Consider the following 23,231-nt stretch of genomic DNA (forward strand, 5'->3'; position numbering starts at 1 on the left):
GTGAGACTGTGAGGAAGAATGAGTGTGATTATAAGATCATCACAACTGAGTGCTCATCAGAACTGTTCCAGTTAGATCACTTGAAATCAAAGACAGTACTGGTTTTCAGTTGCCGTACGACCACTCCTGTGTAAGCTGTCCCACTGTGACTCAGCATCTATCCTAATCAAACAGCAATCAAACACACACACATACCCACACTCCTAATATCCCTCTCATCACTCTCGCTCTCAACTGCTTGACAGAAAAGCCCAACAGAGAACAAAACAACAAGAAAGTGGCCCCAGGGGCCCTTTCTTAAAAAGTCTGGCAGGCACAGATAGAAAAGCAAAGCAAAGCAAAGCAAACCTTCTATCTGTTTTTGCTTCTCTGACTGAACTAGGAAAACAGCTTTGAGTGGTTGGACTGGCTCCATGAATCTTGTTTTTTACCAATTCAGAATGACCAACGAACTGGCAAACTTTTCCCTCTCTTTCTGGTTCCACAGCACACACCTTATCTTCCTTATTTGCCTTCTTGACAGGTTGAATTAGCTTGTGTGTGCAACCTTCCTGAAGGTGAGGTCCCATTAGTTCCATCATTGGCTATTTATGTAGGACCTCAGCTTCAATCAGCTGGCTGGTAAACAGAGCTGCCGCAACCCACATTGGGATTGACAGGCCCCTTGCTCCAGGTAGAAGGTCATGGTGGTATTCAGGTTATTGTGTTTTCAGACCACACGGCTCTGGGTGCTGGTTACTAATGGGGGCGTCTTTTTACATGACCTCAGCATTCTCAGCAGCACAGAGGCTGGAGGTGATAAACATAATCTTGGTTATTGCATACATCTGTCTCAGCGCTGTACTGCATACCTCCCTGTTCACTTCCAACAGGGGGTTGTCACAGCAATGGCATAGAAAAAAAAAAAATGGTTGCCATTTTGGATTGGACAAAGTACCATTCAATGAAAAGCTCTTAAAAGAATAGTATAAAAGAACATTAATTAATTCATTCAAAGATTACTGGAACAATTGATAGCAATAAAGATTATAAAGAGTGTAAATGAGAAGGTTGAGTAAGTTGTGTTCGCCCTAGGATTAAAATCAGTTCAACAAAGAGTCAGATAGGTAGACTTCAGTCCTATACCGAGCTTCACTCAGAAGTAGAAATAATGGCTGCTATCTGTCAGCATTTATCTCTCTAGTTTAACAGTAGGTTCAACATCTTGACAACTGCCATATTGAGGGGAAAAAAAGTGGAAACTATCCCCAGCTTTGTCCGTTAAGATGCCTGGCAGCTAAAGTGTCTGAAGCAGGAGTAAATTGTGAAAAATCACATCCCTGACAGGTTGCTGAAAGGAAAGTCGTGTTGGCTGTTCTGGATAAATGTGGTGACATTTAATTTCTGCCTTCAAAGCTTCATAGTCCCATAGTCTTAGTCTCAGAGTGTTTATGTTTTTATATATATATGGTTTGCTGTGTGTTTTCAGGCAAACACACAGCAAAAGTAGTTCCAGCTAGGTCTTGACCGCATTACAGTTCCCTTTCACTTCGCCAAATGATTTCAGTCAATTCAAATGTCTTTACGGCCGACAACAGTAAACGAACCAAGACCCACAACGACACTGACCAAGCAAAGAAATATAGTAAACAATAGGGTAAGAACAACAAATTATTTCCATGTTTTGTTGAAAGTGCAAACTCTCTCTCTCCTGCTCTCCCACTCAAACATACACATACAGTGGGCGCGGATACATACTCATGCAGAAACGTGTTGTCAGCACTGCTCTGATGACTTTATCATTAAAAGAGTTTAGCAAACTTCAAAGCGACATGACATTTCTCACTTGCAAGTTAATAATGGTAGCCTGGTCTTACCAGACTCTCGTACATTTAATTTGTACAGAGAGTCTGGCCACACTCCATTGACAAGCGTTTACTTCCATGAAGGCGGGAACTCTGTTGAATTTTAAAGCTATTGGATCTCCCCAGAGCTGATCTGCCATAACAATAGAGACAGAGCGTACACCGGGGAGACAATCCAACGCTTTCCATTGACTTTGTATTTTGTGAAGCGGTCGCCTTACCATTTCCGACTTATTACAAAAAACAGAACAATGTCTAAAAGCTGATATGTGAAAAGGTGTCCAGAAACCAAGCTAAAAAACAGGAACTAAGTTTTTAACAGCTGTTGACCCAAAAATTTGCATTTAAGGAGACAAAAGTGGATACAGGCTATAAGACAGGAAGCTTCCGCAGGAATGGGTCAATTTTGGGACCCTGACACTCAGTATGCCTACGTGTGCAGTAAACATTTTGTCAAATATCCAAATGTGAGTTTTATATATTATATTTCCTGTCGCTGATTACTTTCCCTTCTAGTGGGCAAGTAAGGGAAAGTAATTAGTTTTTTTTTTATGGTCAACAGCTTATTTTTTTTTGTTATAAGTCAGAAATGACAAGGAGGCCGCTTCACGCAATTGAAAGTCAATGGAAATGGTTGGTTTAGTTTACATGATTTTTTTTTTTTTTTTAAATGAGCATGAAATGTATTCCTCTTGTAAATAAATGCCAGCATTTTAAAGAAATAAAAATCCATCCAAATAACAGCAAAGCGCAACCGTAAGGTGCTCTGCAGTGGTCAAAAAGGATATAAAGAGTGAATATTGAAATTATATATTCTTGGAAACTCAGAGATGTGGCACCCTGTTGGGGTAGGAGGGCCACAACATCATGGCCACCAACAAACCTCAGCAAAGATTGTTCTTTCTCCGGCTTTAACTTCTGGATATTCGGCAGTGGTGCAACAACGGAATGAATGGTTTTTCAACGGAGGCTTGAGATGCGTGAGATATTAGTTCTGCACAAAAGAGTGTTTTAAGCAAACCTGACAAATGTCTTGAAATAAATCATCTGAACAATTTTTTGAGGTGTAAAAACCATAGTTTATGTGGAAAAATTAACTCCGTCAACGGCCCATCATCAACTGTTCCCTATATGTTCACTACATGTCTATCGATGTGTGTTTGTGTTGACATATAGCCTAATAAAGAAAACACTTTGCCTTTTCAAATCTGCTATTAAGTGTCATTATATTTATTGAGATGTCTCATGCGTTTTATTTTTTTGCGCTTTAGAAATGTGACCTAATTTCTGGTAAGGTAGCATAGTGAGGGTCGATGTTCCCTGGTTTTTGGCGTGCATTGTGGGATTTTTCATGGAGTGAACGTTCCAGTGCACTGGAAGAACTTTGAGAATGAGAGAGCCCTTAAAATGGCCCTGATCGGTTCCCCTAATGACTGAAATAGGGAGCTGATTGAGACGCACCCATACTCTCTTGTAAGTTGGTACTTATTTAAAATAATTACTTGCAATCGCTAAAAAGTATGTTCTTTTAAGTAGCCTATGGAAGATTAGTACAAACGTGATTCGGGATGTACTACATTCGCCATGCTGTCAGTCATGTGACCTACCAGCATTCCCATTCAAAAATCGTCTCCTGTGGCCTCATGGGATAGTAAAGTGCCCATTGCATGTGCTCTTCAGAATATCACCAGAATTAGTGTCATTAAGGTACTTTTTGCCAACTTTTTTTTGTTACTGTGAATTCAGACACTACTCTTGTCACACAGTTTTTTGCCTACTATAGTATACTATATATTTTGTATATAGCTTGTGTTACTAAATTCAGTGCAATAATTGTGATGAGCTGAAGAGCACAATGAAGAAGTACCAGCAAAGCAATAAAAAGTTTGAATTTGACAATAATAATAATGAAACATTTCTTATACTATATTGCAATACATTGGGAAAACAGCATCAGCAGAATGTTGTTTATAAATGCTACATTTCATTTCACTCTCTTAAAATAAAAGTGTTCCAGTCCATTAGGGGAAGCACAGCATAGCATGGGTAATATAAACCTAAAGATGAACCTAAGATGAAAAATATTGATCCAAAGCTTTTATTTTAAACAAGGCAACTATAAACACAAGTAAAACTGTGCTAAGATAAACTGCTTAAAACGTGTTGTTCTTATTTTGTGTATTGAGCACAGAGATCAGAGCTGGGAAAGTCAACAGGCTGAACAAACCAGGAAGGCAGACTCTGTCATTAGGATGGACCTATAGACTGTAGGTGGTGGGCGAGTGAAGAATGATGTCCAAATTAATTTGACCATCATGGACAATATCTCGCACCCCCTCTGTGACAAGCCTCCCAGAAGGAACAGCAGTGCAACATGAAGCACAACAGAATGTTGTTTGTGTCTACTGCCAAAAGAAATGTATGAAAAATCTGCCCAGTGTAATGTGTACTATACTAGCACGTCCCCTTCTTTTTTTGTTTTACACCCCCAAATATTGAAAAGTTTGGATATTATAGCATCATTCGCAATAATCAATAACAATAATCTGTGATTTGTTAATTATTTTTCAATTTTATTTAACTAACAAAAATACAAATAAAAGATGGTTGCAACACAGTCTAAAAAGTTGGGACAGAGACATGTTTACAACTGTGCCACATCATCTTTCCTTTTAATTACATGTTTTAATAGTTTGGATATTGAGGATAGATTGATGCAGTTTTGCAAATGGATCTTCAATCTTGCCTTATACAAGACAGCTGCTCAACAGTCTATGGTTGACATTGTCTGATGACCCTTTCCATGATGGCCATACATTTTCTACAGGAGACAGATCTGGACTTCAGGCAAACCAGTCAAGCACATCCACACTATGGTGTAGAGTATCTAGAAACTACTCTGATGTAGCACATGCTGAATGAGGCCTGTCATTGTCTTGCTTCTCAGGAAAGATGTCACCTTGATGCCATTAAATGTCCCTGTTTTAATACATGCCTCTACATCAGTGGTATCTTCACAGATACGCAAGTCCCCCATACCGTTTGCACTGCTGCACCCCCGTATCATGACAGATGTTTGCTTTTATACCTGTCACTGATGAAAATCTGGATGGTCCCTTTCGTCTTCGGCACAGTTTTTCCCACAAACAAGCTGAATTGTGGACTCATCCGAGATGAGCTTGGGCTCAGAGAACTCACCCGCATCTCTGCATAGAACTGATGTATAGATTACTCCCCGTGTAAATGGCATTGCTTGATTCATCCGTTGATTGTGTTAAATAACAATGTTTTCCAAAGAACCTCCAAACACATGTGGCTTCATTTAATGACAGTTTCTCATGCAATTCCATCTGAGGGCTCAAAGGTCACACACATTCAACAGAGGTTTCCTGCCTTGCCCAACATGTACTGAGGTTTCTCAGGATTCCCTTAATCTTTTCACAAAATTCTATATAGTAGATGGCAAAATAGCACAATTCTTTGCAATCTTGCAGGGATAAATGTGATTTTTGAATTGTTTGACAATTCTCATAATATCTGGCACAATATTTGCTTGCAACCCTCAGCTATTACAAATTCATCTACTTATTGTGGACAAAAAAGAATCTATGCACAAATTATTATTATTATTATTTTTGCCTCTTTCCTAACTTTATTGGAGTGTGTTGTATGCCATCCATTTTTATTTTTATTTTTTACAAAATACAATTCAACTCTGCACCCCACCCGTGGGTCCAAGATTGGCAGAGCTGAAGTTGACCAGCTGAAGTGGAACAGTGAAACATTGAGAATCTTTTCATTGTACTTTTGTCAGTTAAATTCTAATTAGACCCCATATACATGCATTATACAACCAATGTTAAAACACACCTATATCTCGGATGCCCTGTGTAAGCAGATAGACATCACATTTTCATTTTCATTTTCATTTTTTGGGTGAACTATCACTTTAACAAAAATCACAAAGTCTTGATTTTATTGCATTTTACAAAATGTCCCATCTTTTCTGGATTTAGGGTTGTATAATCTCTATTAAAAATGAATGAGACCTTGTGCTACCATTACACACTAGAAAGCTCAGATAAACAAATTACAATCTGTTTTAGGAATGATGTCCTCCAGATTAATTCATTAATATTACAGTATCATATTTTGCTACAGATGTTAAGTAAAATCATACCACATACATTCAGGCAATAGAAAATAAAGGCAATAATAAAGGCAGAAGCATGTCATTTCAGAGCAAGTTGTCACAATGTTTCTCATGAATATGCAAATAAGTCCCCGCCTTCACTCAGTCATACTAGCTTGGACTAACTGATCCACTAGGTCAACTGTAGTAAATGCTACACAATATCAAGATGAAATATTGGTTAAATTCAGCTATATACTTGAACCAGAAATTGATTCAGAAGAGGAAGAGCGAATTATACAGTGTCGTCAACAAGTCGATTAGCCTGACAAGCCAGACCCACATCAAGATGTTTGATCTGGAAACTCACCATTGACAGGGCTCAATCCGAGGGGTGGGATCAACGATTGTCTTTCAAACTCCCTCTGCACGCGATAGGATAGCGCTACCACCAACCAGAGCAACGAAGGTGAAGCAGAGCTAGTTGAAACATTAAACTTTCGCTGTATCCGGTCCGCAAAACTCAGAACACATCCTCCCTTTTTAAGAATGACTTCAGTGCCGTTCTTTTCTCAGAGAAAAGCTTAACTCCAAGTCTTCCAGAGTCACGGTCAAAGCTGATTCAAAAGACCACTGTTCACCAGTTTCTGTGTTTACTAGAAGCACACAAGCGCAATTTGGCCGTCATTATGTTAAGCCCCGCCCACCGCCTCTATACACAATGTGATTGGCTCGACCAGAGTTTGGCGTTTACAGCTCAGATATGTAGTGAGAGTTGCTTGACGACACTCGTGGCAGATTAGATTTGCTGCCACTAGGGTGCGTCTAGATTTCTAGGCTACAAGTCGATAGAGAATGGTAATGCGTTTTATGTATCGCTCTCTGCAATGTCAATCAAAAAGCTAATAATGTGTTGCTAATATTCCACAAACCATGTTCCCATTCACCATTTAAGAGTCAGGCAGCTGCTTTCTGAAAAATCAGTATCCTTAGAAATAATTATAAAACAATTACAAAGCATGTTGACTGAATTGGTCATGTTTTTGGTAGTAGGAAACAGGGATGGTTTCAAACTATTTGTACATGGTTTTTAAAGCATATTCAATTGATTTTCAACACAGGGAGTCTTTAACATTTTTAATAAATAGTAAATACTATAATATTTTATTGTACTAAAATAACATTTCCCCTGACATTCAAATAATTCACCAAAACATTTTTTGACAAATGCATTTGCCTTTGCAAATGCAAAATCCTACACTGAGAAATGTGACAATTAGTTGCAGTGTGTGTGGAAAAAAAGCTGAAAAAAGAAAGGCCTCAAGGAATATAAAGGAGATCAAATATTCCACCGCCTCTATCCTCCAGCCTTCACTTCATGTTGCATTCCCACTTAAACGGCCTAGTGGCTGTTTAAAACCTCTTCTCCATTGTGACTATCAGTAACTGGTAGTATTAATTACCAAGAAGCTCTCATTGGTGTATGACGTACAGCTTGCTTAGGGCAACTAAAGAGTGATCAACTCCTTTATTAACACATTTCTTCACCTGAAGAACCGGCTAGAAAAACAAAGACATAAAAACCAAACAGCCCCATTTTCATAGTTGAGCTGTCGCATAAAAACCAAAATGGAGGAATCTTCCATAGCATCAATATTGCAAACCTGAGAGTTGGCGTATGTCACCAATGATGCCACACAACAATGTCTTGGGGTTTCTACTGAATAATTCATCAGCCAACAACCGTTAGGCCGCCATTATCTATTTAAATCCCAGTGCAAACTCATCCCAAAGCCTGCATGTGGTGCTGTCATGGCCTGGTTAGAAAACACGGAGGGAGGCCAAGGGAAATGAGAGGAAATTAAATGTTGAGCTAGACTACAGCAGGACCATCTTGGTTCTGCTTATTTCTATAATTTTCACCATCTCTCCTCGTGTCCTCTCTCCCTGCTCTCCTCAATCATCCATTCATCTACTTCAACATATCACACCTTCATCCTGAGTCATTGGGGCAATCTTTCTATTGCTCAATCCATCCTTTTCCATCCGGTTCTTGTGTTTCATTTCATGCTTACCTCCCTTTGTTACCACTTCCCTTTCATTCTTGGATCTTTCCAAATCATCCCTGTAAACTGCTGGTTAAGAACCTCCATAATGTTTTAGTCCACAATGTTAAGAAAGTGGTTAATTGTGAGAGAGTGGAGTTCAAAAGTCTGAAACTATATTGATGGTCTGTTTATTATTATTATTATTATTATTATTATTATTATTATTATTATTATTATTATTATTATTATTATTAAATATGGAAATCAAGTAATAGTGTAAAAAAAGGGTTTCAGACAAAAGCGATGTGTATCATGTAAAGTGTGTTTCTAAAACATGCATTTTCTTGTATTCTTATAGATTAAAATATTGATGTATGAATGACTTTTTTTTTCTTCAAATCCACGTTTAATCTATGAATCAGGTCTGTTGTATAGTACTAGATGTTAATAACCCTTAATAAATGCGTACGAGGCACAGATGAGACTCCGTGGTATGGTCAAATGAGTCATGCCATCCTTCGGGTTATCAAGTGGGCACCCTCCTTCTTCGGTTTTGCTGATGGGCCCACAACCCCTCCAGAGGGTTCAGCAGTAAATTCCAGTGTCCCAGGTTCACTCACTAGGTGCCATCAACTCACTTGAAGGTCCAGATGGAGTCCTTTCTTTACATCCACAGCCACTGGCTCCCCTTTTCAGCAGTCTTGGAGAGGTCTTTGACTGCCTGCCGATGGGAAGCCACACCAGCAGCAAGTTCAGTTTACCGCAGCCCTTTCCATTCATAAGCCTCCTCCACTGCACCGTCCGGGGGCAAAGTGAGCCCGATGATGTAGAAATGCTTGAGTGAGGCTGACTACAGAACAAGGTCTGGTCGCTGGTTGGTAACTGCCACCTCAGCTGGAAGGCAGAGTTTCTTTTCCAAGTCTTTCAGCAGCCCCGTGCTCAGCCCAGTTGCCCAGTTTGTGGTCTAGTGGTGGTGAGGCTGGCTTGACCCTTGCCCTCCCGAACAAATGTCATTGCAAAAATATATATATATTTATCACCTGTTTGTGCCTCCAGGTATAACGGCCTTGGGTTAAGCTGGTCTTGCATCCCACTAAGATGTGCTTTAGTGTTGCTGGACTTGGCCATAGAGGGCATGTGCAGTCTTTGGCATACCACATGCTTTGGTTTGTTGGGGAAGGCAGGACATTGTAGGCAGCCCTGATGGCAAAACTTGCCCTGAATGCCTCCATCTCCCACAACTTGTTCCAGGAGATCTTCCTCTTCTCCATTCCTTTCCAGGCCACCCACTGCCCTTGCTTTGCCTGCGCCACAGCTTGGGCACACCTTCCTGCTTCCTCCTCCCAACGTACCTCCTGGACCACCAGCTTGCGTCTCTGAGATGTAGAGGCCTTGCTCCACACTGGTGTATTTGCCCCAAGGCCAAGACCACTCCTCACCTCCGGCACGCCCCACGATGTCCTCACATCTGAGTGCTGCCTTTGCCTGCTCAGTTGCAGCCAATGGGGTCCACTTCCTCCCGGTAGCCAGAATAGGGGCAGCTTGGGCTACAAATAAATCACTTGAATCCAGCAGCATCATCGCCAGTCTGAATTAGGTGCACTTGTACTCCTCTGTCAGACTGGAAATGGGCAGGTATAGAGCCCTCTGCTGAGGCACCTGGGAATGCCAAGCCACTTCCTTATATACGAGCTGACAATCTCTCCAGCTTCTCCACCTTTGAGAGTGGGACTTCATAGATGGTTAGCGGCCAAAAGAGGCATGGAAGTAGTCTATACTACATACTCCAGAGCTTCAGCTTGCCAGGATGGTTCTGTCGACATTCTCCAGGCTTCTGGCTACCTTCTTTCTAAGCTGCTCTACTTGCTCTTTATCTTCAAGGGAGGCATCATACCAACAACCTATGCTCTCTGGAATGGATTCCTTGCCGATGTAGAAGTGGTGGTATTACAGCTTCCCCTTGACAACAGAGATGCTTCTGGATTTGCTCAGCTTGATCTTCATGTGAGTCTGCTCAATGTTTTCCTGGAGCTTTCTTAGTAGCCGCACAGTGCAAACCTTAGTTATGGTGAGAATCGTTAGGTCATCCATGTAGGCTCTGAGCAGTGGCAGCCTTTGCCCTGGGGAGGCCCAGACGATGACCGACATGGCCAGAGTGAAGGTCAGCGGGGAGATGGTGCAGCCGGCCATGATTACCTCTTCCATGTGTAGCCATACAGTTGTATACTCTGCTGTTGTCAAGCAGAGTTGGAAATCCTTGAAGTAGACCTTGACAAGGGTTGTGAGAGCTGCTGGGACCCTGAAGTATAACATGTATAGTAAAGAAATAGCATACAGGCATTCCCCAACAATAAGGACATTTGTGTACCTGCAAATGTTAATTATCAATACCTACGTTTAAACTGAATGAAACATAAGAAATACAAAACTAAGAATCAACAGAAAATCTTGCTGCTTGTCATGGCTGGATAGGGCAAAAACATGGAAAGATAGCATCTATTTATTTTGCATCTGGTTAGATATTCATGTAAATCATCTGTAATGTCTTAAATCAGAAATTATTGTAAAGTGCAACCATCTTCACTAGCAGTCCCAGACTTTTGAACCCCACTGTATATTAAACAGACGCCAGAGAGCCCTTTGAGACAGTAATAATCATATTTCTGAGCTGCAGGTCAAAAAGGGCTCAGACCATTAGTGCAGGGTAGATCTCTTATTACAACACAATTAGAGCAATGAGCATATCATCTCAAGTCTATTGATCCATGATTAAAAGCATTTAAAAAATTGAGACGCTACACAGAGCAAAGAGAGATAAGGTATATAAACCCCACACACGCATGCACACAAATGAACATAATCACTTTCAATCTCCATAATTCAGTGAATGCAAATATGTTAATATATTTAGAGTATGCAAAGCTTGTGCAACAGCAACAACAATCATGCATAGCCATGTTTCACTACATTTCCACACCCTTACAGTCCCTCCCTTCTACACTCTGCACTCGTTCTCCATTCACTTTGCTCTTCAGTCTTCCTCTGATGTGTCTGCTTCTCTGCACTGTGCTTCAGGAGCACTGCAGTACTGAGCTAGACCAGCTAAAGGCTGATAGGTTTGCTCACAAGTATCCGCTGCTTAGGGTTAGTGGGGCAAAAAGGCCCGATGCAGAACCAGATCACAGAGAATACCAAAATACATGGACAAAATGTAATTTGTTTTCTCCATGCAGATTTTGTACCAATTATCGACTGTGTTTTTAAGCTTCTAGCCATGTGTTGATGTACCCTGATGTATTGGACTTGTTTGATGCTTACTTAAAATCAGGATCTTTCCACATCTTACATCATTTCCCCTCCCTAGTGCATCATGTGCTTCGCTTTTCCTTTTTTTTTGGAAAAGACCAATAGGTTTTGAAGACTACACTGTTGTACATGTTTGGCACTAGTATAATGAAGAGTCTTGAAAACAGAAGATCCCTTCCATTTAAATTGTCAAAGTTTCTATGAAGAGATTAGCCTAGAAATCTATTTGCACCCTAGCGGCAGCAAATCTGATTTGCAGCCAGGGTAGTCTAGCAACTCTCCGTTGGATAGTGAGCTGGAAAAACCTCTGGTCAGGCCAATCACAGTGTGTATAGAATCGGTGGGCTGGCTTAACCTAAAAGATATCGGTAAGAATGTTATCTATTCATGCATATACCGCGGCGTAAATTATCTAAACCGCTAGGGGGAGCTCTTGCCACGGTCTGCTCAAGAGCGCGTAATACAGCAGTTAACGCAGAGACAAGCAGTCAAGCAATCTTTTCTTTGCAGATTTGCTTGATATCCTTCTATTAAGTGTGCTGCACCAGAAACAACGCCTGCTCCTTTCTATATGTGTAACACATGATAACTTCTATTATTGATTATCAATTAACCTAATCAGGCTCTTTTTTAACATTCTAGGGAGCTCCGTTTAAAAGTCTTGGTAATTTCTTTAGAGGAATCAAGATATTTGTTCTGTCGTTTCCTGATAGACCCTTACAACAAACCACCAACATGATTATAATAATTACTTACCACTCAAACAATGCCTGCCAACTCCTCATGTGTCTATGAATGGAACTTAGTCATTGGCATAGCTGATTAGAGCCATTCCCACCACCCAGAATAGCAAGTATTAGGCTTTGCATACTTCCATACTGTATAGTTGATGAAAAACAGTATGTGAAAAAAAATAATAAGTGTTTACGAATTCACAGTACTCATAAAAGGATAGGCAAAAACTACCCTGATCAACGACTTCTGTCAGTGAGATTTTGAAGAGTGCATGCAATGGACACTTTATTATCCCATGAGGCCACGAGAGAGGATTTATGAATGGCAGTAAAGCAACTGACACTGGTAGGTCACATGATAATGACAACATGGCAAATATAGTGTCAAGATTACACTCATACTACACACATTTATACTTTAGGCCTACAGAACATACTTTTTTAGTGGCAACAAGAGAGAGTCGTTATGGATGATCATTACTTATTCAAAATAAGTACCTACTCAAGAGAATACGTGATTTCGGATGCAGCCTGACCCTCACTCTGGACTTAATCATACAGAAAAGGCAAATAACACAACTAATTATATCTAATTTTTAGCCACTATAGAGACATCAAAGCCAGGGGCAAATGCCAGAAAAGCTGGCCGAGGTTGTGGTTTAAGACCAATATATGCAAGTGTATGCAAGTGTATGCAAGTGTATGTATGTATGTATGTATATATATACATACACATATATATTATATATATATATATATATATATATATATATATATATATATATATATATATATATATATATATATATATATATATATATATATATATATATATATATATATATATATATATATATATATATATATATATATATATATATATATATATATATATATATATATATATATATACATACACACACTTGCAAATCTTAAATATATACATGCATGTATGTATATTCAAATATACATAATAATTATACACAGCACAAACACACATATGTATATTATGTAAACACAAACTGTAATTTTCGGATGCGGATCATGATTAATAGTTTGACAGCCCATAAATATAATATAGTATAATATAATATTATATAATTCAAATAGAACATTCTTTACTGAACCTAAAAACCATTAAATAACCATTATATAAACCAAAGAAAATGCTCTAAACATATACTTCCATTTCTATATTCAGGAATGGCACATAAAGCACTCAGCTCCCAATAAACTCCTTTCATGATAAGCAAAATGTCTTTTTTATTACAGGATGCTCAATGTAGTTTATTGTGTGTCAGACAGATATTGGTTTTATGCGGCACAATGAGTACAGATCATTTCTTTAAACAATTAAAAGAAAAATGTGCACAAAATAACCTTCCCAAAAACTCTCCTCATATTTTTTATGACCTCACAGTTTTCTCGTTTCAATGAACAGTTTGAAAACACAAACTCTTGCATGAATTTGAAAATTTACAATAGATATGCTTTTCAAATGATTCATTCTGGTCATATACGAGTCCCAACGTGAAAATCCGCCAAAAGAGAAGCTTCCTAATCAGTGTGTCTGGATAAGGCTACGGCGTTGAGAGCTTGAGTTAAATCAAGAGGAATCAGGAGCTAAAGGAGGAATCTCAGAGGGGATAAGTACTCTCTGAATCCGAGTACAGATGGGGTCTTGCATGAATATGTGTGAAAATGGTGAAGGGACTGTTCTGTGCCTTTAGAGTAAGAGGGGATGTCTGTTTAGCTACTACAAACTTCACAGTGGTGGTGAAAATAAAAAATGGACATGCTGAGAGCCTGCAGTGCAATTCCCAAAGGGCTTCTCTTATAAATAGGCAGGGCAGTAGTGTTAAAGCAATGGTCTATTGTGGAGGGAGGAATAGTCTACCAGCAAAGACATTTGCTTGCTCTGCATCAGCCTCAAATTTAAACTAAACCTTCAATTTTTCTATAAAATACATTTTAAATGGGACCAATTTTAATTATGCCTAAAGTCTTGATTTTGTGTTTGAGGTCTCCTAGAATACGATGTTTAAATCACAGTCTGTCAGTAACACTGTTTAGTTTCCTTCTCTATGAAGCTCCTCCTCCTGAAAAGCGCACTCTGATTGGTTGAATGGACCTGTGTTGTGATTGGTCATCCACTTTAAGCACATTTTGGAAATGTCCCCTAAAGGGACATGGTGAAGAGAAAAAAATTAGATGGGAGGAAAAAAAAAAATAAGTCAATGCTTTTCCGTTCTCTCACAAAAACGTTTGCGTTCTGCTGAGAAACTTTGCATTCGCTCATTAAAGGGTTACTTCAGCGATTAGCATATGGCTTTGTATCAGTAGAAACCCTGGAGTATATTCAAATTATTGTGCTTTCCCCCCTCATATCTCCCTGAGACAAGAGATTTATGCATTTTATTTCTAGAAAAGTTCCTCCTATGATGCAAATTGACGATTTTTGCATCATAGGAGGAATGTTTGCCCAAAGGCTAAAGACTACAGCCAGCAGAGGGAGCCATTTCCGCATGTTTTGAACCTGCGCATGGGGGATGGGAGATTACACTCAGCTTGCAGGGAGAGCTCAGCTGGCAGGCACTCATTTAAACGGAGCTATGGTGTGCAATGTAAGTCTTTTAACTTCTCAAATTAATTTCTATGAAAGTTAAGCTTGTATAGGCATGAACTGAAACGTGCCAGACTGAACTCGCGCTGTGAATGTATGCCGCGAGTGTAGTCGCGATTACCTTAGCTCTCATCACTCCTGCAGTTAGTGCTCAGTGCTGTGATACTCGCGCGGTGACTCACTCATTATATTGAACAGACACGTTCAGTTTTTAATTGTAGTGTCTTCTCTAACTCAGTCACTGTAATCAAGTTGGTGGCGTTGGGGAATGGCACAGGGCAGTGAAGCATTCTGGGAATTGTAGTCTTTCATCCCCATGGGACAAAAATACATTTTCTGTCTTTTCTCAGTCTAGAAAGCACCAAATTCAAAAATAATTTCACATTTCTACTGCATTGATGACCCAGTTCAAATACAGATTCATCTTCCCAGCGCTGAAGTACCCCTTTAAGCGCTCAAAAGATTTTGAGAGTGGACGCAAAGTTTATCGGGAATGCAAAACATTTGCCAGAGGATGCAAAAGCACTGACTTATTTTTCCTCCCATCACAATTTTTTTTTTTTTTGAAAGACACATTTTTCACAGTTTCTACTGTTGCAACACCTCTCTTCTATGAAGCCCATCCTCCTGCAAAGCACACTGTGCTCTGATTGATCGGCTGGACTCGTGTGTTGTGATTGGTCAACCGCTTTAAAGCGTGTTTCGGAAATGTCACGCCTCTTACCTTAACCACCAAATTCAACACGCTTCTAACGTAACTCAATGAGGAATATTTTTATGAGTACGTTCCTGGAAGAAAACTCAAGACTACAAATCGAGGCGTTTCAGCGAGTTCAGAATCAGTGCGCACTGATAGGCCTATAGGCTAGAGAATAACTCCCTTTGAAGTGACATTGTGCTTAGTTTAATGCTCAAACAGCAACAATACAAATTAAAGAAAGCTGAAAAACGTAAACAAGTATAATAGGACCCCTTTAATTAGCAAATTGAAAAACAGAAGGATTCCAAAATAACGTCCGTGATCCCACCAGACTTTAACATTAAATAAAACACATAATCACAAATATATAAACACACTTCATTATCTCAGTCTTTTTGTGACAATGAGATGAATTAAACGGATTTGGAGGATATAAATAACCAAAGCGTTTATCTTGGCATAATTAGCTCTGGTCTTTTTTTTTTTTCTTCCCAACAATTAGGTATATATTCTCTTTCTCCCCCAAGCACAAGCCTCTACGCCGCCAGAGCGAAATGAATCAAACACAGCGGTTCACGTGTCATTTTTTCGAAATAAGGGCGAAATATAATTGAGTCAATGAGCAGTTAGTTAACCTACTTATTCAACTCGCCTCTGCTCTAGCTCCACACACAGAAACACAGCACACTGGCAAGCCAGTAAAAATCAAGACATCCAACAAGAGCTAAAGCAATACAAATGGTCTTGTGCCACGTTTATCATATTTTTCCCACTGCACTAGCGTTACATTATATGTAGGCCTACCTGTGATAAGGAAAACAGGCTGACGATAGCTGAGTCACATTGAGAAGAATCTATATTTTCAATAGGCTGCTAAATGCTTAGTGAACATTTGCAAAACATGCACTGAAGACACTAAAAAAAACACCCCCTTATCATCACAGAAGCCTTTTTCTGATCCTATATCAAGTGAGTTCATTAACTCTCCACTTACACGGCCCATGGCAGTGATCTTTCATGCAATAAACTGGGTGAGGAGACATATTTTAATCAATATCTGTTTCCAGAATCTGCTCCCATGATGTTTGTCCAGGTCACATACGCTTACAGCCTTTTTTATGATGAAACCACAACCCTATAGCTCTGAAGCCTCTTCACATGTCAGTCTAGTTCAATCTGTGGACCTCTAACATCCATCTCACAACGCAATCTGGTTCAACTGTGAGTGTGATGACACTTAGGGCATCCTTGTCCAGAACATGCTTTCATGGTCGGCAATCAATTATTCATTAACTTAAGTTGCTCCAAGGTTCAGAGGTCCCCGATCAGCCCTCCAAGTGCTTTGATTCGTAACGCGTCTGCGTGACCAGTGCTCCGTGACAAAACTTCCAAGTGCCGTCAAGTTGCACAGCAGCAAGGGTCTCTTTCATTTAAACCCCTGTGAAATGAAGCCGGCTGGACCGGTTCATTCAGTAAAGGTCCTCAAGATGACCCAGTCCTCTTAAAAAATTAAAACATGGGTAGGGTATCTTATCACGCATGCTTCCAAACATGGGCAACATATCCTTTGAGGCATAACCCCTACCCCTAACATCAAAAGCATGCTTGTAATGTGGGTAAAGCAACCTAATAGGTAAGTCACTGTGCATTGTGACAGCTTCCAAGCCATATTTGTGTGTTATATCCAGCTTTTAACTTGCAAGGGAGGAAAACAATAAAACCGTGCGATGCATGCAGTGCTTAAACGGAACAGTATTCTGCTTACCTTGCGTTTAAGTTAGCAGGTCAGACTCGCATTCCCGTAGTGAAAATATTCAATATTCCTCCGGGCAGATGGTTCGGTGCGCGTGCGGACGGTCTGTTACTCGCCGCTGTTTGAGATCCCGACAGCAGCGCTCAGGATTCCCTCTGTCGCAGCCTCGCGTTTCCATTGGTCCGCGGATCTCCCCGCAGCACCTTACCGGGAGGAGGGGCAGAGAGATGCGCTCTTGCACGCGGCAACATGCAAACACATCCGAAGAACGAATCTGCTTGTTAATGGATGAATATACAGGTATGTTACAGTTGGGAGTTATAAATTGAGGAGAATAAATTCAGCGCGTGCAATATGCGACAACGAGGCTGATACGGGATCCATGGAGAAACAACGAATCTATAGAAACAAAGGAGCACTGGTGCTACTTTTTCTCCTGCTTACTGTGTATTTTGGGGTCATTTTGACTTTAAACAGAAAAATAACATTCTATTAGGCCTATAATATTTAAAGCTTCTGTGATATCTGCCTAAATTCGTCAGAGGGATAGCCTATATTAAAGCAGGGGTGGGTAACTCTAGTCTTGGAGGGCCACTGTCCTGCAGAGTTTAGCTCCGACCCTGATCATACTCTCCTTCCTGTAGCCTTCTGGTAATCCTGAAGTCATTGATTAGCTGGTTCAGGTGTGTTTGATTGGAGCTAAACTCTGCAGGACAGGACTGAAATTGCCCGCCCCTGTATTAAAGGATCTACAGGGGAAGAACATAGATTAATAACGTCATTGTCGGTAGAACATGATTGTTATAAAATAGTGGTTAGTCAGTGGACTAAAATAATACACACATATATCGTATCCACAGTTAGGCTTTACAAGACTGACTTAAAGTTGTGTACAATACAATGCATCATTATGCAATTTAGATAGATAGATAGATAGATAGATAGATAGATAGATAGATAGATAGATAGATAGATAGATAGATAGATAGATAGATAGATAGATAGATAGATAGATAGATAGATAGAACTAGTTAATTATTCATCCTAAAATGATTTGCAGTGGACATGTACAAGTAGTATTAACTCCAAAAAAAAAAAAAAAAAAAAAAAAAAAAAACGGAGAAAACACTACTTAAAGGTCAACACTTTAAACAGTTATACAAATGAAATGGTTTATCCTCATTCTAGTCATTCATTAAAACACAGAAAACTAATCACGGCCAATTTTTTTCTTCTTTTTTTTTTTTTTTTTTTTTTTGTCAGCCTTGTGGTTTCAGTGCTGTCACTAAAACATTGTCACCATCCAGTTAATATTCAAAAAAGATTATCAAGCTTTGGGGTTCTTTTTTTAATCTGGCTCAGACACCGTTTTGGCAGCCATGAGTGTTATTTTCACAGCCTCTGGTGTCAACTCAGACTGTGCAAATGAATGCTGTGTAACTTTGCGGACACATTAGCAAGCAGGCCTACGGGAATATGACTTCTTCAAAAACTGCATAAAACATGCATGCCTCTCCAAATCAAAGTCTCAAGTAATAAACGGATACATATCCATGGAAACAATCACACCAAGGAGGACACTATATAATTCCTGTTTCTACAGCACGGGGTTTCATTATGTTCAGCACCTTGGCCAGCGACCACAAAAACAATTACAAAGAGACTGTGCAGCAGTGCATCTCAGATCATCTTGAACGACCTCATTACAGAGCTAGTTCCATTGACGTACACACACAAAAACACAGCGAATCTGACAGCCATCAGTGATGTCTTTGTAATATTTGCATACTGAGTAGTGATTGGTATATTAAACATCCGGATGAAGCCTCTCTCAAGTCAAACTTTACCATATACAGTTAATGTATTGACTGAGGTCAATGTTGTTACAAGAAGCCTTCAAAAATACAATGAAACAATATTGTGAAATATGATTACAATTGCATATATATATACTGTAAAAAATGTGTTTATTTATCTATTAAAAAATGTGTTGGTTTAACTTAAAAAAGTAAGTAACCTGCATGGTTGCCTTAAAATTTTGAGTTTATTGAAATTAAAAAATTGAGTTAATACAATGAAGGAAATTTGTTTAATAAACTCAAAATATTATTGTATCTGAACCAAATAAAACATTTGATAAATCATGAAAATAACACAATTTGGCATGTTTCACTGTGTCATCAGAAATGAAACACACACAATTACCCAATATGCTTACAAATTCTTTTAATAATATTTTAATAAAGATTGTCGAATATCTCGAATTGTATTAACTCAAAATTTTAATTTCAATGAACTAAAAATTTTAAGGCAACCAGGTAACTTTTTTTCTAAATATTTTTGTATATATAAATATTTATATATATATATATATATATATATATATATATATATATATATATATATATATATATATATATATATATATATATATATATATATATATATATATATAAAATGTAAGTCTTCCATGTCACATGATCCTTCATAAATCATTCTATGCTGATTTGTAAACAGTTGTGCTAAATATTTTTTTTTTGTGGCAACTATGACACGTTATCTTGATTTTATAATGAATATAAAGTTCAAGAGAACAACATTTATTAAAAATTTGTAACAATGTAAAAGTATTTACTGTCACTTTTGATCAATTTCATATGTATTCTTGTTGAATAAGTATTATTAATAATATATATATATATATATATATATATATATATATATATATATATATATATATATATATATATATATATATATATATATATATATATATACAGAGCCGGGTGAATAGACCCAAATGACTAGTGCACTATAACATTGACACAGTCAACCATCAAGTACTTTTGGATAAGCTCATACACTTGTGTCACTATAGATCCCCTATATAAATTACCATACCTCAGCCATCAAGTCTTTATTAATCTAGGCCTTTATTACTCTCAATGTACATTAATGATCTCCCAGATGTCTTTCCTGAACTTCCTGTACAGATGTATGTGAATGATTCTTTGATCTTCATACATGGTAGAGATGCTAAGACATAGCTACAAACCTCACAAAAATTCTAAACTGGTTAAGTCAAACCTGTCTTATTCTTAAAGGGTTAGTTCACCCAAAAATGAAAATCCTGTCATTCATTACTTACCCATATGTTGTTCGACACCTGTTAGACCTCTGTTCTTCTTCAGAACACATATGAAGATATTTTTGTTGAAATCTGATGGATCAGAAAGGCCTCAATGACACCAATGTCATTTCCTCTCTCAAGACCCGATACACTGATCCATAACGGTTCGAAGCTTCACCAAGTAGTGTTTTGAAATCAGCCATCACTATATAAGTCGTCGCTTAGTTGTTGTTGTTTTTTGCGCACAAAAACTATTCTTGTTGCTTCATAAAATCATTGTAGAATCACTGTAGTGAGATGGGCTTTGTAACCACGTCTTTACAAACAACAAAACTATGACTTTATTCAGCATTGTCTTTGTCTTCTCTTCCTTGTTTGTGTTCAATCCTCAAATAAAGATTCAAATGGTTATGAATCAGTGAATCGATCAATGATTCGGATCGCCAATGTCACGTGATTTCAGCAGTTTAATTCCCTTTCTGGACATGGACAGTAAAGTATATACACTTGGATACACTTTCGGACTAAATATAAAATATCTTAAACTGTGTTCTGAAGATGAACGGAGGTCTTACGGGTGTGGAACGACATTAGGGTGAGTCAGTAATGACATCAGTTTCATTATTGGGTGAACTAACATTTTAAGTACCTTGGGGTTATACTAGATTCAAACCTCACTTTCAAAAAATAAAATAAAAAATGTAGCCAAAACTATTAACATTTTATCTGCAAAAAAATAAATACAAATTAAATAAAAAAATAGGCCTTTCATTACAACAGATGCTGCTAAATCCTACCTCCATTGCATGATTTTTTCGCACATCGACTGTCTCAAAGTCTGGTCATTTGCTGGTGTCACTGCACTAAAATCCATTGATCAACTCTACAAAAAAAGGAGATTAGGTTTTTGACCAGTCATTTCACCAATTTTAGAGAAGTATCAGCTCCTAAGTTTTGAAAATGTAAAAGTATTTTAAACTAGTTGTCTTATATAGATCAATGAATGGAATGGGGGATTTTATCAAACAGACTAGCACTAGGCCAATTATTCACAGGATTGTGAAGTACAATTTAGAAAGCCTACACTCATGCTGGGTTAAAAACAACCCAAGTTGGGTTGAAAATGCACCAACCCAACAATTGAGTTGTTTTAACCCAATGGTTGAGTTGTTTTAACCCAGTGGTTGGGTTAAGTGTTGCTTAAGACAACCCAATCGCTGTGTAAGAACAACTCAACCATTGGGTTAAAACAACCCAATTGTTGGGTCGGTGCATTTTCAACCCAACTTGGGTTGTTTTTAACCCAGCATTTTTTAGTGTACTTTTGCACAAAACGTCATTTCTAATAAAGGGTGCACAAATTGGAACTCTTTACCAATGATAATTAGAGAAGCCCCTCTTTTATTTTGTTTAAGAAGCAGCTTAAAAGATGACTGAATAACAACCAAAACCGTGAACATTAGCACTGGCTCTTTAAATGATACACTATAGAATAGGTACATTTATAATAAGCACTTTAGGATGCATAGGAATTTTAATATATGTCTTAAACAATTATGATATCAAGTATTTTTTATCTAAGCATGGATAGTTTTTAATTTTTTGTTTATCGCTATACGTCTGTTTGCTTTTGTCTGTTCTTTTTTTTTTTTTTTTTTTTTGACTGTCTGCTCAATGTCTCAAACTACGGATGGAAATTAGTTTTGTTCTAAATCCGACATTTACATCAAATTTTATTGTACCCTCATCAATATGCATTGTCTCATCATTTTTTAAATTAAAACTAAATAACAATAATAAAACTTTTATAATAAAAATAATATATTTTATTTTATATTTCCCAAGTATACGTCCACTAAACAGAATAATAACATTATAATGACACTGAACTGGTTAAAGTATACTCTGATAAATACTTTAATTTACACATTTACAAGAATCTCACAACAAATATACATCATAGCCCATTGTAAAAACATCCTTAAGCATACTTCCCATATGAATCTCTGATGTAAGTTTCAGCAACAGTGCAGGAAGCAGTGCCGCCTCAATACATTGTTGCATCATTCATTCAGTACAGATTCAATTAAACACCTGAGAGACTGTCCCCCGCCACTATGAACTATAATTGTAGATGACAGTGATATAAGCTTTGAATGAAAGTGGTGATTTGTGATGGGCGCAACACATCTGGTGGAGGGTAATTTTAGTAAGTAAATGTGCATTTAGAAAGGTATTGTGTTCTATTGACTTTAATTTATCCTTTAGACATGGGTTTGCAGTTAAATATGATAGAGAGTGGATAGATCAGCACCATAATTACAGAATAAGCCGCATTTGCCATTACATAGTTGAGTAATAACTGCTTAGTGCCTGATGCGGTAATATCATAAAGAGCCTTCAACCTCACACACAGGCTCCACACCTTCATAATGCAAATTTCATCAATCGGCACAGTTTCGAGCACATCTTATAAGAGTTATTTCTCACAGTCAGGCTTATATGGCACTGGGAAGCTCAAAGCTATTTCATGATTTATAAACATGGTTATATTTTCATATCATGCTCGAATGTTTGTTTCATGCGTTCATAATTCGCACGCTCTGGGACAGGCAGCAGGGACATTGATATTTACTCAAGCTATCACATGGCCTTGTAATACACAAGGCACATCACAACAACACGTCTCCATTGCACAGTGTGTCCTGGAAATGGCATGACTGAACAAAACCGAAATCTAATTTCCACTGAAGCTTGTGTCAAATCACAGCTAAAGGTCACCTCTGAATTTAGTGTGCGGTCACAGCCTCCCCCTCCCATGTGTAGTTTGAATCAGAGGACAGGAAAAAATGTGCTACTGAATCCCGGAAATGTGCCCCCTCACAGCTGTCCCCTGCCTCTCTCGCCGGGGCCTAAATTATTCTCCAAAATGATTGGTTAACCAATGAATTAGTTCACTCC

The 23,231-nt window shown here is 38.3% G+C and overlaps 1 protein-coding gene across 2 annotated transcripts in view; it reads right to left on the reverse strand.

Annotated features, from left to right (window-relative positions):
- The window catches only part of dlgap3 (discs, large (Drosophila) homolog-associated protein 3), a 229,116-nt gene extending 211,781 nt beyond the window's left edge, over positions 1–17,335 (reverse strand). For both annotated transcript variants that reach the window (XM_067426607.1, XM_067426608.1), the window contains exon 1: positions 17,153–17,335. The gene's annotated coding sequence lies outside the window, so the exon portion shown is untranslated. The remainder of the gene's footprint in view (positions 1–17,152) is intronic.
- Between the last annotated feature and the right edge of the window lie 5,896 nt (positions 17,336–23,231).

The sequence above is a fragment of the Pseudorasbora parva genome, chromosome 19 (genome assembly GCF_024679245.1).
Source record: "Pseudorasbora parva isolate DD20220531a chromosome 19, ASM2467924v1, whole genome shotgun sequence".
NCBI classification, from domain to species: Eukaryota; Metazoa; Chordata; class Actinopteri; order Cypriniformes; family Gobionidae; genus Pseudorasbora; species Pseudorasbora parva.